General features: G+C 34.3%; 1 non-coding gene across 1 annotated transcript; it reads left to right on the top strand.

Annotated features, from left to right (window-relative positions):
* The first annotated feature begins 14,733 nt into the window (after window positions 1-14,733).
* Window positions 14,734-14,806, top strand: TRNAE-CUC. The gene has a single exon. It is a non-coding gene; the product is annotated as a tRNA-Glu (tRNA).
* The last annotated feature ends 941 nt before the right edge of the window (window positions 14,807-15,747 follow it).

Below are 15,747 nucleotides of genomic sequence, written 5' to 3'. Positions count from 1 at the left end.
ATTTAATCATATGAAAGTTCCTAAATTCAATCAAAGTAGATTCTCAATTAAACTTAGAAACCCTAAAACTCATACAATTAATATGCATGTAGATTCAAACATATTATGATGCAAAAACCTTTGCTTTTAATATGACAGGGAGATGAAAGACATAGAGAGAGAGAGCAACTTAAATCAATAATCAAAATAAACAATTGCATTAATTCACTTAACCTCAGAATCCATAATGAAATTACAGCATAATAACCCTAGATGCTTAGCTCTCCATGAATGGAGTTGAATACATGATGAAATAAAAGAAAGAGGAGTAGTGGATATTGCGAATGGATTCTGTGTTGGAGGAGGAACTCGCGACGGCCGAATTTCGCGGCGTTGATGGTCGCGAACGGTGGTCGTGGCGTCTCTGTTGAAGAGGGTGATAAAGGTTGACGACGGTGCACCATGTCGGGGATTGGTTTCACGTTGTGGATGCAATTTTTGTGGACACGTTGCTGCTGGCGGTGCGATTTCTGCGTTTCTGCAGGTGCGTGCGCGAGGAGGACGAAGGTGGCTACCGACAATAGGTTGCTCGTGGTGGCCGACGACAAGGTGGATGGTGGCGAGGCTGCTTAGAGATTGATGGTGGTGCGACAACTTGAAGGTTGACGACGGCAGCTAGGGTTGATGGTAAGGAGACTAGGGTTTCTGGAGAAGGGTTGAAGATGATGATGTGGCATGGGGGCTGATGTGGTAGCTTATGGTTGGACAGATCTCTGTGTGGAGGATCTGGACACGTGGAATAATCTGGTGAAGTCTGACTTAGTTAGTGATAGGAGGGGTATGGGTAGGAAAATTAGGGGTGTGGGAGAAAAGGTTTAGTGTTTGGGCTTGGTTGTTGGCCTGGTTTAAAACTGAGGGGTGCATGTAGGGAAATCTGGGGATGCAAGAGTAAAGATTGCCTATTTGGCCCATCTAGACATTATTTTTCAAATAAAATCTGATTTTGGGCTTTAAATTGCAATTTGGACCAATAAAACTCTAACTTCAGCTGCACAAATAAATATTAGAACATCCAAGAATATTTATGCAATTAAAATCACTTTTTAAGCCTCTTTAATTGCCAAACCTGACAATTCCAATCATCACAAAACCACTTAAAATCAACCATTTAAGCACAAATATCTCATCAAAAATTTATATTTTAAGGCATAAATGTGGACATAAATATGCACTCATCACACCCCCACACTTATCCTTATGCACTCCTGGGCAAAATTTGTTAATTCCAAAACTTTGTTCTGAGTCATTTTATTCCATATTTGCATTTGGATCAAAAGAATGAACATCACTAGACATAGATCAAACATCTAAGCATCACTTTGTCATGGACATGCAAATGAAATCACTTTATTCTTCACACATGAGTTAAACTTTTTGAATTCCCAAGAAAATCAAATATGAAAGATAACACTCAAGTCAAAATGTATCTATTTCTCTCCAAATCTCTCAAGTGTTTTTGGCTTGTGTTTACACTCAAAATACCCATGTAAGTAGACACCCTTGGTATTTAGCAAGACTCTAACATTCGCACACGTCAGAAAACCTGCAATTATTGATCATGAGGACTTGTTAAAGATTATATTGGGGCCAAGGCAAAGGTAGGAAATTTTCTTTGGAATTTCTGGGTTTTTGAAGTTGATATAGAAAGAGTAATGACACGTCGCTTAGCCCTTAACGCCGATGTCAAAATTGAAGATTTTTTTGACTTCCTGCCTTCCACACATGCCTTAGACGTCGGATTTGGACTACGTGACGTCTAAGCGCCTGAGTATTAGGTCTAGAGCATTAAATGCAGCCCATTAGACGTCGGTTTGCTGCAGTGATGACGCCTAGGAAGTTGAACCGATTGATGTTTGATTTCCTGTAAGGAATGTTCACGACAGTTGTGATGGGTAATCGATGTCTCTAATAACATACACGTCGGGACCCCAATAGCCGACGTCTCAGGCCCTCGAGTTTTGCGAACATAATTATTACAGGTACCATAGACATCGCGTCGCCCTTAACGCCGACGTCAAAATTGAAGATTTTTTTGTCTTCCCGCCTTCCAGCAGGCCTTAGACGTTGGATTTGGACTACGTGACGTCTAAGCGCCTGCGAATTAGGTGAAGAGCATTAAATGCAGCCCATTAGACGTCGGTTTGTTGCAGTGCTGACGTCTTGAAATTTGTAGACGTCGATGTTTTAAGAAAACCGACGTGTAGTGTACCAGGCTATTTACGATAATGCCACTGTCAACTCCTATACGTCGAATTATACGCAAACCGACGTGTTATGGATGACGTTAAACAGTATTTTTGCACTAGTGTGTAATAATGAATTTAAAAAATTAAATGTGTATATAAAATAAGAATGTTCAATCATACATTACTACTATAAAATAATATAATTTAAAAAGAAAAATAAACAAAATTCTTCGTATTAAATACTTTAATGACATAAAAATCATTTTAATTTAATAAGGGATAAGATAATCCTTTTAAAAAGTAACTTGACTAAGAAAAATTATATTTTTATGGAAAGATATACTTTATTTTCATTTTTTTTCCTGTATCTTTTAGTTAGATAAATTTAACAAAAAAAACCATATTCTTTTTATTAAATAAAATACCTAATTGCACTTGCTTCTTAATTAAAAAAAGTATACTCATTCTACACATGAACACCGTTATAATGTATATTTTCTTCCATCATTCTTATAAAATTTTCAAATTATATTGTTTTAATATGATAAAAAAGTACATATAAACATGTGATTATATATATATATTGGAATGAGAGAGATGAAAGAGAAAAGATGGAGAGGAATGAGGAAGGTGAGTAAGGGTTTAGGGGTTTCTTTTTTTTTAGTTTTGAGAATGAAAATTATTTAAATATCCTTAACTTTAGAACTTAGAATTCATAATATATGAGGATATTTTTGTCCACTATAATCTAGTACACATTGTTAAAATGTACCAACTAAAAAACAGACGTACGTGTTAATAAGCCCCATATATATATATATATATATATATATATATATATATATATATATATATATATATATATATATATATATATATATATATATATATATATCCAGTCAAGACCGTACCATCTAAAATATGATTAATCGATCTAAAATAGACATTAATTGATAATTAATCTGAACAATAATTATTAATAGATAATTAATGAGAATAATAATCATTGAAAATTAATAGAAATAAATTCATTTAATATATATATATATATATATATATATATATATATATATATATATATATATATATATATATATATATATATTTTGTGTGTTCTCTGTTAATAGAAAATAATGAAATCTAAAACTTTTTCACGAATAAAAAAACAAAACGTATTTAAAAGACTTAGGATTAACTGTACTTTTTCTAAATTAAATTAACAATCTTAATATCAAAATGTTTGATTCAGTAACTCAAAGTAAATACGCATATATTTATATTTTCCTATAATTTTGCTATTTTTTTAAGTGATTAATTAAAAACATAAAAATATTATATATATATATATATATATATATATATATATATATATATATATATATATATATATATATATATATATTAGGGGTTTGCTAACTTGCGTACGTCTGTTTTTTCAGTTGGTACATTTTAGCAATGTGTACCGGGTTTCAGTAGACAAAAATACCCTTATATCATGAATTCTAAGTTTTAAGATTAAGGGTATTTTAATAATTTTCATTCTAAAAATTAAAAAAATAAAAAAAGAAACCCCCAAAACCCTTACCCACCTCTCTCATTCCTCTCAACCCTTTCTGTTTCATCTCTTTCATTCCAACCTTTTCTCTGTGATCTCTGCTCTAGCCCCAATTGAAGAAAATCAGAAACATTTGCCTTATTTTAATAACTTTCATTCTCAAAACTAAAATAGAAACCTCAAACCCTTACTCACCTCCTTCATTCCTCTCAACCCTTTCTCCTTCATCTCTCTCACTCAAACATTTTCTCTGTCATCTTTACACTAGCCCCAACTAAAAAAAAATACTCATTATTAAACAATTTACTTTCGTAAAGAGTTGAGTCATTGACATATTCACCTTCTGAAAAAAGTTCATTCAAAATCTCTTTAATTTCATTATCTTCACTATATATATTACTGTCGACGGGCACAACTTGCACCCAGACTTATGAACATCCTTCTTTTACATTATGAGACTACTACGTAACATTGCTCTGTGACTATTTAATTTTTTTTGGTAGAAATTCTTTAACTTGTTTTCCTTTACTAAAGAAAAAATAAATCAAAATACAATAAAATTCTCAACAATAAAATCAAACAATAAAAATTCTAAATCTTGAAATTTTATTTAAAATTATATAAAGAAAAAATTAGGTGCTTTAATTTTTTTATTTATGTAAGTATTTTTTTCTCTAACCATTTTATTTAATAATGAGCGTTTTTTTAGTTGGGGCTGGTGCAGAGATGACAGAGAAAATGTTTGAGTGAAAGAGACGAAGGAGAAAGGGTTGAGAGGAATGAAAGAGGTAAGTAAAGGTTTGGGTTTTTTTCAATAAGGCAAATGCTTCTGATTTTTTCAATTGGGGCTAGAGTAGGGATGACAGAGAAAAAGTTGGAATGAAAAAGATGAAAGAGATGAAAGAGATGAAAGAGAAAGCTTTGAGAGGAACGAGAGACGTGAGTAAGGGTTTGAGGGGTTTCCTTTTTTTATTTTTTTAATTTTGAGAATGAAAATTATTAAAATATCCTTAACCTTAAAACTTAGAATTCATGATATAAGGGTATTTTTGTCTGCTGAAACCCGGTACACATTGCTAAAATGTAATAGTAAAAGGTTACATAATTTTTTTTAAAAATTATTTCATTATTATAAAAGAAAATATTTTTTATTTTGTTAAATAAAAAACGAATAAAGTATTTTTACATGTTAAAATATAAATCAATTTCTAAAAAGTAAGAATAAAATACTATTGATAACAACCATCAATAATAATAAAAAAATTAAAAAATAAAAAATAACATAATAAATAATAATAATATAATTCAATAGGATATAATATATAATATTTTCATATAACATCGGAGATAATAAAATAGATATTTTCTCTCATATATATATATATATATATATATATATATATATGTGTACATATATATTATAAAAATAATAGTAAAAGGTTATATAAAATTTATTTTTTAAAAAAATTATTGCATTATTAAAAACAATATTATTTATTTTCTTAAATAAATCATGAATAAATTATTTTTACATGTTAAAACATAAATCAATTTCTAAAGAATGACCAAATTATAATAACAATATCAATCATAATAATAATTAAAAAATAAAAAATAACCTAAAAAATAATGATAATATATTTCAATAAGATATAATATGTAATATTTTCATATAATAATACCATAAATAATAGAATTGTTATATTCTCTCACTATTAACCTACTAATATATGTGCACACATAATTTTTTTTTTACAAATCTCTTTTTCTATGTGTTAGTGTTGGAAGTCCTACATCGACTAGAAGTAAGGCCAAATTATAATATATAAGTGGGTACAAACATCACCTTACAAGTCGATTTTATGGAGTTGAATTAGGCTTAAAACCTACTTTTTAATATAAGATTGAATTAGACTTAAAAATCACGCAAATCTATGATGAAAACTACAACTTAGTTTTAGATATTGTGTTTAATATAGAATATACACTTGACACATAGTCAAGGAGAATCTCCCACAAGAATGTTTTTTAAAGTCTTTACATTACCTAAAAAAGTTTCAACCAATAAATAACACTTATTCTCATTTCAGTATTTGGTCCAAAAGGACTTCACGATAAAGAAACTATATCTTACTATCACAAAGAAGTCTTCCATCACTAATTTCTTAATATAAAAATTTTAAAGTAGGACTAAAATCACCCTATCCTTGATATTTTATGATATTAAATATCACTCTTTTCTCTATGAGAAAATAAGGTTGGCTTGTCGAACAGTGATGTTTAAAATTGTTTTAAGAAGACTACCAATGAGTAATCGGTCTAAATATATAGTATTTTCTTTTAATAGAAAATAATAAAAACTAAATTTTTTTCACGAATAAAAAAATAAAACGTAATTAATAGACTTAGGATTAATAGGACTTATTAGTTCTTTTAAATTAAATTAACCATCTTAATATCAAAATGTTTGAATCAGTAACTCAAAGTAAATACGCATATATTTATATTTTCCTTTGCTATTTTTTGTAACTGATTAATTAAAAGATATAAAAATATTATATATATATATATATATATATATATATATATATATATATAATAGTAAAAGGTTACATAATTGTTTTAAAAAATTATTTCATTGTTATAAAAGAAAATATTATTTATTTTGTTAAATAAATAATGAATAAAGTATTTTTACATATTAAAATATAAATCAATTTTTAAAAAATGACAATAAAATAGTATATATAACAACAATCAATAATAATAATAATAATAATAAATAAAAAAAACATAATAAATAATGATGATATAATTGAATAGAATATAATATATAATATTTTCACGTAACATCACCATAAATAAATAAAATAGATATTTTCTCTAGTACATAGTTTTTTTTATAGATCTCCTCTGCAGTGTGTAAGGTTTGTTTAAGTAAACCAGAGCATAGTTTTTTATCTTTGTTTTATACAAAATACACTTGACATGCAGGAAAGGAGAATCCCCCATTAAATGTGTTTTAAGGTCTCATGATACTTTGCAATTCCATGATAATGATAAAAGTAATTTGAAAAAAAAGAAATAGACTTGTGAGCAACTATAACAGTTGGCGGTAACTGACATTGGCGGTAACAACGGTAAGACGTTAGTACTAGGGTTCAAAATAACAGTGAGCAACAATGAATGACAAAAAAAAAAGAATATATTTTGTTTCCGTTGAATTGGTTTGAGAGTTGGTTCTCCTTTCTTATTCTATTCTCTTTTTTTATCATTCAATCATTTATGAGCACGCACTGATGACACACTACATAAGACACTAATATATATATATATATATATATATATATATATATATATATATATATATATTATAAAAGTAATAGTATAAGTTTATATAAAATATTATCTCATGGAAAAGTAAGAAACAAAATGTAGTGGTTTCATTAACATGTGAAATAAAATATAAATCATATCGAGCCACTACATTTTGTTTCTTACTTTTCCATGAGATAATGTTTCCTCCAAGAAAAACACAATATCCAATAGTGGATCGTCTATCAATAGGAAAAACCGCCCAATCAGCATCACAATATCTTAATACTTGAAGGCTTCCTTTTTCTTCATATAACAGCCCTTGCCCGGCACTACAAGAAAAACGCGTTTTTTCGACGGACAATTACTGAAGGCTTGAGCCCGTCGGTAATGGCAAGTGACAATATCGAAGGAATACGCCCTTCGGTATAGGGTTCAATTAGTTGAAATTAGAATTTGGGATTTCAGTCTCCCATTCTCCCAAATTTAGTGTGTGAAAGCTTCTCTCCAAAAACCCCTCCACCCCCGTAATCTCCCTTTGTCCTTCAATGGTGGCCATTTACGTCATTCTCCCTACTGTGATTACACCTACTCCACAATCGTTGTGTTCTCATTCACCTATCGTGGAAGGAAATTGACCCTGAGAAAGCTGGTGGTTGAGGTGAGGGTTTACATTGACGCTGGAAGGGGTTTCGTGATGGTGGTGTGGCGGCTTGAGGAGGGTGCTATGGCGGCCTGAGTAGGGTTTGGAGTATCGCGACACCGCCAATCGAAAGGGTGCGTGACGAGACCGTTGTCGCTGCGTGAGGAGGTAGGTGTTCCGGGTATGTTCGATATTCAGGGGTTTCATCTTAGTTCTTCCTTATTCTCACGAGCTGCGCATCCCTTCCGTCAGGGCTTGCTATGACCGTTTCCGACGTCAATGAGGATAATCCGTCTCCGATCTCAAGTAAGCCATATCCTCTCCTAGTCTTGCTCTCTATCCCCTGTTTTAATCCCTTTATCTTTATAATATGGTCTCTGTCATATTCATTGCTCCGAATTTGGTGTGAACCGAAACTTGTGTTTTTAGGGGTGGATGTGATTTTAGTTTGGTATCTGTTTTTATGAATTTTGTGAGTTTTATGTGGAATCGAAGGACACCCATCTAGAATGTTGGTGCCAAGACCTGTTCCAATGGGAGGAAGGATGTTTTTGGTTGTTGGGGTGAGGTTCTGGAAAATATTGATTGATTGTGTAATAAAATTTTAGGTTTCGCTTTATTCTTTTTATTAGTTGGTTGCATGTTTGTGATTGTTTCGATTCATTTGATGTTAATTGCATTTGATTGGTGTACTCTTTATGGCTACACACAGGTGCAGTGATTCCAGAATATGGTTGTGTTGTTACTTTTGCTTTGATAGATACACGAGGGTGGGATTCGTTGTACCATTTTTTGGTTTGTAGGTTTTTGGTGCAGTTTTACCACTGTTGGAGCAACCAAAGGTCTTAAATGGAACTGGAAAAGTAAGTTAACACATTGGAATCACTCTACCGTACGCTTCTTTATTTTAAGGAAAAGTGAAACATCTTTTGGTAGTGCTCTTGACTATACATGTCTTCTATTCCAGGTGTTAATTATTAGTGTCAAAAGCAATGCACGAAGTTACAACGAAGGAGCAGAGCTATAAGTATGTTGTGAGATAACTTAGAGAAGAAACTCAGAAACGTGGAATTTGGTGGCTGGTGGAGGCATATACCAAAATAAAAGTGGTGTGAAGGATCACTTACATATATTATTCTGTGAAAGCCATTTTGTTTTGATGTTGGCCGCCAAAATATAGTGCTCAGTAATTGTCATGCCTTTTTAAACTGGTTTAAGCAATATGCAGGAGCTACTCTAGGCAAAGGTCTAAATCGCAGAATGGAACTATATTAGGAGGTGGACTGGGTTGCATAGCAGCAGTTTTGGCTCAAAATATTGGTGGAGTTGGGAACTCTATTACAATTGGTGCTTCTGTATTTATCTTTGGTAAGTTTCTGATATAAAACCTCTGAACTGTTGGTTTATTCTGATTTGGATCCATAGGGCTATCAACCGGTCTACAATCAATCATGTTTGTTTCTTGCAAAATATCCAGAGCATACTTCCTTTGGGAAATTACAACTCCACCTTTTGACTGAGCTACTTCAATGCCTAGGAAGTATTTGAGACTCCCAAGATCCTTGGTTTGGAAATGTCTACACAAGTATTCCTTCAATTGAGATATTCCAACAGTATCATTTCCTGTAATAACTATATCATCAACATATACTATCAAGTAAACACATGTCCCGAGAGATGAATGATAATAAAAGACTGAATGATTTGCTTCACTGCGTTTTAGCCCAAATTTTTGAACAATGGAGCTGAACTTTCCAAACCAAGCACGTGGTGATTCCTTGAGCCCATATAGAGATCGGTTCAATTTACAAACCATACCAGACTCCCCCTGAGCAAAAAACCCAGGAGGTGGCTCCATATAAACTTCTTCCTCAAGATCATCATGAAGAAAGACATTTTTGATATCCAACTGATGAAGTGGCCAATGACGAATGACTTCCATTGCGAAGAACAAAGGAATGGTAGTCATCTTTGCCACGAGAGAAAATGTGTCACAATAATCAAGACCATAAACCTGAGTGTACCTTTTTGCAACCAGCCGGGCTTTGAGCCTATCAATGTCACCATTCGGGCCGACTTTAATTGCATATACCCATCGACAACCAACAACCTTTTTGCCCGGGGGAAGTGGCACAAGCTCCCAAGTATGACTGTGGTCAAGAGCCTACATTTCTTCAATCATGGCTTGTCGCCATCCAGGATGATCAAGTGCTTCTCTCACATTTTTAGGTATAACCACAGTAGATACTGTGGATAAAAGGGAATAAAATGAGGGCGACACTCTGTTATAGCTAAGAAAATTATAAATGGGATGAGGGTTTCGAGTGGAACGAGTACCTTTTCTGAGAGCAATGGGCCAACCAGAATCATCTTCACCAGGAGGCATGACAGGAGATGGTGACGGAGAAGAATCTGAAGGAGGAGATCCACCATTTTCTGGAAGAGGATTACTCATCGGGGTACTGTGTTGAAGTATATCAGTATGTGGAGAGGAAGGTTCGGGAGGACCTTGGGCATGACTTGGATTGACGGAGGCATTGGAGATATTAGACTCAACTACTGGAAGAGGAAGGACCTGATGGAGGATATGAACATCTTGAGCAGATGGAGAGAAGAAAGGTGTTTGTTCAAAGAAAGTAACATTGGCAGACATGTAGTACTTCTTGGTTTCAAGAGAGTAACACTGGTACCCTTTTTGAAGCTGAGAATAACCCAAAACGACACATTTAATCGCACGAGCAGAGAACTTGTCGAGCCCTGGAGATATGTCGTGAACAAAACAAACACAACCAAAGACTCGAGGAGAGGTGTGAAAGAGAGGATCATTGGGAAAGAGAATGAAGAAAGGGACTTTATTATTGAGAGAGGAGAAGGGCATCCTATTAATAAGAAAATATGCAGTTAAGATGGCATCCCCTCAGTGATGAACAGGAATATGAGCACCAAGCAAAAGGGTACGAGTCGTTTCAACCAAGTGTCTATTTTTTCTTTCGGCTATACCATTTTGCTGGGATGTATGAGGACAAGTGGACTGATGCAAAATACCATGGGAGCTAAGAAGTGAAGAAAAAGTGGATGAGAAATACTCTTTAACATTATCACTTCTTAAGACTTTAATTACTTGACCAAATTGGTTCTTGATTTCATTCAAAAAGGATGTGAAAATAGGTAACAATTCAGAGCGATGTTTCATTAGATAAACCCAAGTACATCTAGAATATGTAAGACCCGTGAAAATAAAAATAAAATATATTTTTATTTATTTGTTTGTTTATTTTTTTAAGATAAATTATTTTGGTATTGTATTTGTGTATTAAAAGTACTAAATTGGTAGATAAAAGTTAATTATAATTATATTATTTTGTCTTTATGTGATGCATGAAATAAGAATTAAATAATGTTGTTTGCAATTAAGTTTCAGTCAAAGTGAGTTGGTTTAGTGGTGATCATTTTATGTGCTATGGTGTGTGACTCACATGCCTTGAGTTTAATCCCTGGTTGGGATAGTTTTTCCTTGCTTGACCACTCCTCTTCTAAATTTTTCGTGTGGGACCCACTTAGTGGGAAGAAAGAGAAAACGTAAATGGTAAATGGAGTTGCTGCAAAGAAAGAGAAAATAAGGAAGTTAATTAGTATTTATGATGGAGAGATAATTATTGAGTTTGAAAAGTCAAACTAGGAGAGAGAAAGTTAAGTTGAGATGGAAGAGAGAGAATTTCTTTTTTTTGTGAATGGCATCCAGAGAAGAATTAAAGAGGTTATTTGGGTTCTTACTAACGTAATATTATTTTCTTGTATGATAAGTTTTTTTTAGTTAGAATTAAAAAATGGGTTTATAGTCCAATCATCAGGGCCCAATTGTGAGAGTTGTGAGGAGTATTTAAAGGGTATTAGGTTATAGTTAAGAGATACAATCTGTTAGTCTCGTAAAAGGAAAAAGAAAAACCCTAGAACTTACCTTCATACGTACTTTGAGTGTTTTGAAAAGAGAGGGAAGGATTATTGGTTTGGCTATTCGTACGTAATAAAGGAAGAGGACGTGAGGAAGGAACATCTTTGAAGTTTGTAACGTTTTCAGGAATCCCAGGTAAGGGGAGCTTATTCTGCTTGTTTGGTTTGGATGTTTTAATGTATGATATCTATGGTGCTGTGCATGAATGATGAATATGAATGATGAATATAATGATATTTCGTTTAAATATAATATGTTATGTGTAGTCGGTCTGTTAAAGTGTTTATATATATTTAAAGTAAATGGAATTCTTTTAGTATGACAATGGTGGTTCAGTGATTAAATTGGAAAAGAGATACACACGTGAAATTTAATGGCACATGGATTAGGAAAAATAGAAACCTTAAATGTGAAGGATTGAAATATAGATTTTATCTCATAACAGAGAAGAAAAGAGAAAGTTCGCCTTGTGTTCGACGGGCTTGGGAACGCCTTTTACGAGAGGGAAAGGGGTTTATTTTATCCCTTGTGCATTCCTTAAAACATTTATAGGTGACTTGTAATTATTTTGATAATTACTTTATTATGGTTTTGAGAATGTTTATCACGTATTGGTTTGTCGTTTATTTCTGGGAGCATTATATTATTTACTTCATGTGGAAATCGAGTTTATGTTTGTGATGCCCGGTGAAGCTCCTGAAAGAGTGGTGGAAGTAGCATTCGTACTTGCCCGGTGAAGCTCTCTGAAAATAGAGTGGTGGGGGGTGTATACTTGTCTGGTGAAGCCCAAAAGGATGGTGGAAAACATATACTTGCCCAGGGAAGCTCTAAGAGAGTGGTGGGAAGTAGTGTACTTGCCGGTGAAGCCTTTCAGAGAGTGGTGGGAAATGTCTTTCTGTAACGGTGTCGTAAAGTATACCTGCCCGGTGAAGCTCTTTAAGAGAGTGGTGGGAGGTGATACTCGACCTTATGTTGTATTTGGGTAAACCGGTGATGTATCAATATATAGTGAGTGGTTTCAACTTGTTAACGATTGATGATTTATGATGTATTGAGATGTATGTAGGTGTATGATTATATGTATTATTCAGAGATATTATTCTGTGTTGATATTTAATACTTCTGTATGTTTATATGACATATTTCTTTTAAGCTCACCCTTGCATGTTTGTGGTTGTGGTTTCCACCTATGATGATCGTACTTGTACGGGAGTAGATTCTGTTACAGTTGTAGCTAAAGCAGAGTTAAGCGGCGAGATACGGGGAAGAACTGTGGGATTTTAATTTCATTGCTAAGAGTTTTGTAATGGAATTTTATGAATGTTTCATAGTTTCATTTGGTTTTAGAAGTTTTTATTCAAACTTTATTTCGAAATAATATCAGAGTTAAATTTTTAAAAGTTTTTTGTAAATCTGTGACATCCCAAAATCTGGGTTGTTACAGAATACTCATCAATAAAAGTAACAAAATATCTAAAACCAAAAGAAGAGACGCGACTAGGTCCCCAGACATCAGAATGAATAATAGAAAAACTAGAAGTACACATTGATTGGGAACTTTTAGGAAAGATAAATCTAACATGTTTTCCTAGTTGACAGGACTCACATTCTAAAGTCTGAAAACCATTAAGTTCAGGACACATCTTTTTTAACTTTGACAAGTGACGATGGCCAAACCGATCATGTAACACTTTAGGAGGAAGAGCTGCAACACAAGATACCCATGGACGAGATCCAAAATGATATAAACCTCCAGGTTCATATCCTTCTCCAATCTGTCTCCTTGAGCCACGCTCTTGTATAATAATAGATTTTGAATCAGAAGTTATTGAACAATGAAACATTTTGGTTAACTGACTTAGGGAAATTAAATTGAATGGACAGTTAGGGATAAAAAGAACATATTTCAAAGTTAGGGAGGGAGACAGGGAGACTTGACCGACTCCCTTTGAACAAGTTTTAGAGCCATTTGAAAGGGTAATGACATGGGGTTTTTCTTGGAGGGAAAGGGTTGAGAACAATGAGGTATTACCAGAAATGTGATCAGAAGCACCCGAGTCAATTACCCATGAATTTGGACCTTCCATGGATTGAGAAATGCAAGTTGTAGATGTACTTGTGGATTGAGATGATTGCGCCAAGCTGTTAGACTTTAATCGCATATATTCTTGATACTCTTCCTCAGTGAACTTGGAGTTGGAAGTGGAAGTTTCAGCCTTAGAGATATTGGCGGTTTTTGAAGGAAAGCCATGCAAAGAGTAGTAGTTTTCTTAGGTGTGACCCACCCTCTTACAGTAAGAGCATTGTGGACGTCCCCGACCTCCACGTCCTCCTCCTCTAGTGCCACGTTCTCCTCTTCCTCGCGTGGCAACCAAGACAGATGGTTCCATTGTTTCATGAGCTTCCTGAGACTGAGGCACAGGAATACGAAGAAGACGTGTGGTCAAGGCTTCCAAGGAAGAGACCTCATGACTTGTCAGAAGTTGATCTCTGATGTGATTCAAATCTTGATGCAAAGTACGGAGGATCATCACCATATAATACTTGTCAAGCTTCTTTTTGATATCTTTCGAAGATTCCACTTCCAAGAACATTCTCAATTCTTCCACAGCTGCTTGGGCTTCAGTCATGAAGGAGACCATATCATGGTCTGTCATTTTGAGACAGGCGAGCTTGTTTGCGGTATCATAGAGACATTGAATATCATTAGCATAAATGCTTTGAGCTTTCTTCCAAAAAGTGTGACATGTCTTGAAGGCTATAAGAGATATCAAAAGTCGGGGTTCCACAGATTGCCACAATAGGGCACACAATTGAAAATCAGCTTGTTTCCATTGTTCAACTTTGTCAGAAGGTACTTGGCTCCCATCCTGCTCAAGGTGATCATAATGTCCTTGACAAGAAACCACATTTCCACAACAGTAGACCAAGACAGGTAATTCTTTTCGTTTAGCTTTTCGGAAGTGATTGAGGGACTTCTAGAGAAAGAAAGAGCATTTCTAGATGCCATTCTTTGATAAAAACAGCAGCAGGAACCAGAAAATCCGTTGTAGTCTAGTTGGTCAGGATACTCGGCTCTCACCCGAGAGACCCGGGTTCAAGTCCCGGCAACGGAACCAGAAAAACTGTGAAGAACTAGAAAACCCTAGAGGGTTCCTTAGGGTTTTCTTAGAGGGGAGCTTCTGGACACATCAAAGTAGGATTTTGAGGGTCAGAATGGACTGAGGAGTAGAGGGGGACAGCTATGGAGGTGGCTCGGAGGCAGAAGGCGGCGGGTGAACTGCACGCGCCTGTTCGCAGCGCACAAAAGAAAGGCGCGTGAAGAGGCGAACTAGATCTAGTGATCGCCGGTCGGAACAGTGACGACGGCCGGCAGCGAACAGTGATGGACAGCGGCGGACAAATGCAAGATGGCGGACAACCAAGTTGAAGGACTTCAAATTGCAGTTGACAACTGCAGAAAGTGGCGAGACAGCAGCGGACAACGACAAACGGCACCGGACAGATGCGAACAACAATGACAGTGCTGGTGGACAAACTAGGATGGAAACCAGAGCAGGATGAACCTGCTCTGATACCAACTTGAGATCTAAAACAGAGAAATATAGTTCTAAAGGGCTTGAAAGACCCTTCTCATGTTTTATTATTTATATAGATAAAGATTTGATACAATAGAGAGATGGAAGGTGAAGGGATTGTCCTAGACTGCTAGGAACAATCATTATAGATAAACCAACACACAACTCCCTACTTTAGGCTCTACTAACTACACTAATCATAGGAAAACTTAATAATTATTCTAACAAATGTAAACCACAACATAGTTTTGATCTTGGGTTTATAGAAAACACACTTGACATGCAGTAAAGGAGAATCCCCATAATGTTTTTTAAGGTCTCATGATATTTTGCAATTCCATGAAAACGACGTTGACAACGGTGAGGCGTTAGCACTAGGGTTTAAAATAACAATGTAAGTGGCAATGAATGACAAAGAAAAGAGAATATATCTTGTTTCAATTGAATTGGTCCGAGAGTCAGTCGTCTTTTCTTGTTTT

The sequence above is a fragment of the Vigna radiata genome, unplaced genomic scaffold (genome assembly GCF_000741045.1).
Source record: "Vigna radiata var. radiata cultivar VC1973A unplaced genomic scaffold, Vradiata_ver6 scaffold_298, whole genome shotgun sequence".
NCBI lineage: Eukaryota > Viridiplantae > Streptophyta > Magnoliopsida > Fabales > Fabaceae > Vigna > Vigna radiata.
The sequence above is the reverse complement of the archived record's forward strand: the minus strand, read 5'-3'. Positions and strand labels throughout refer to the sequence as shown.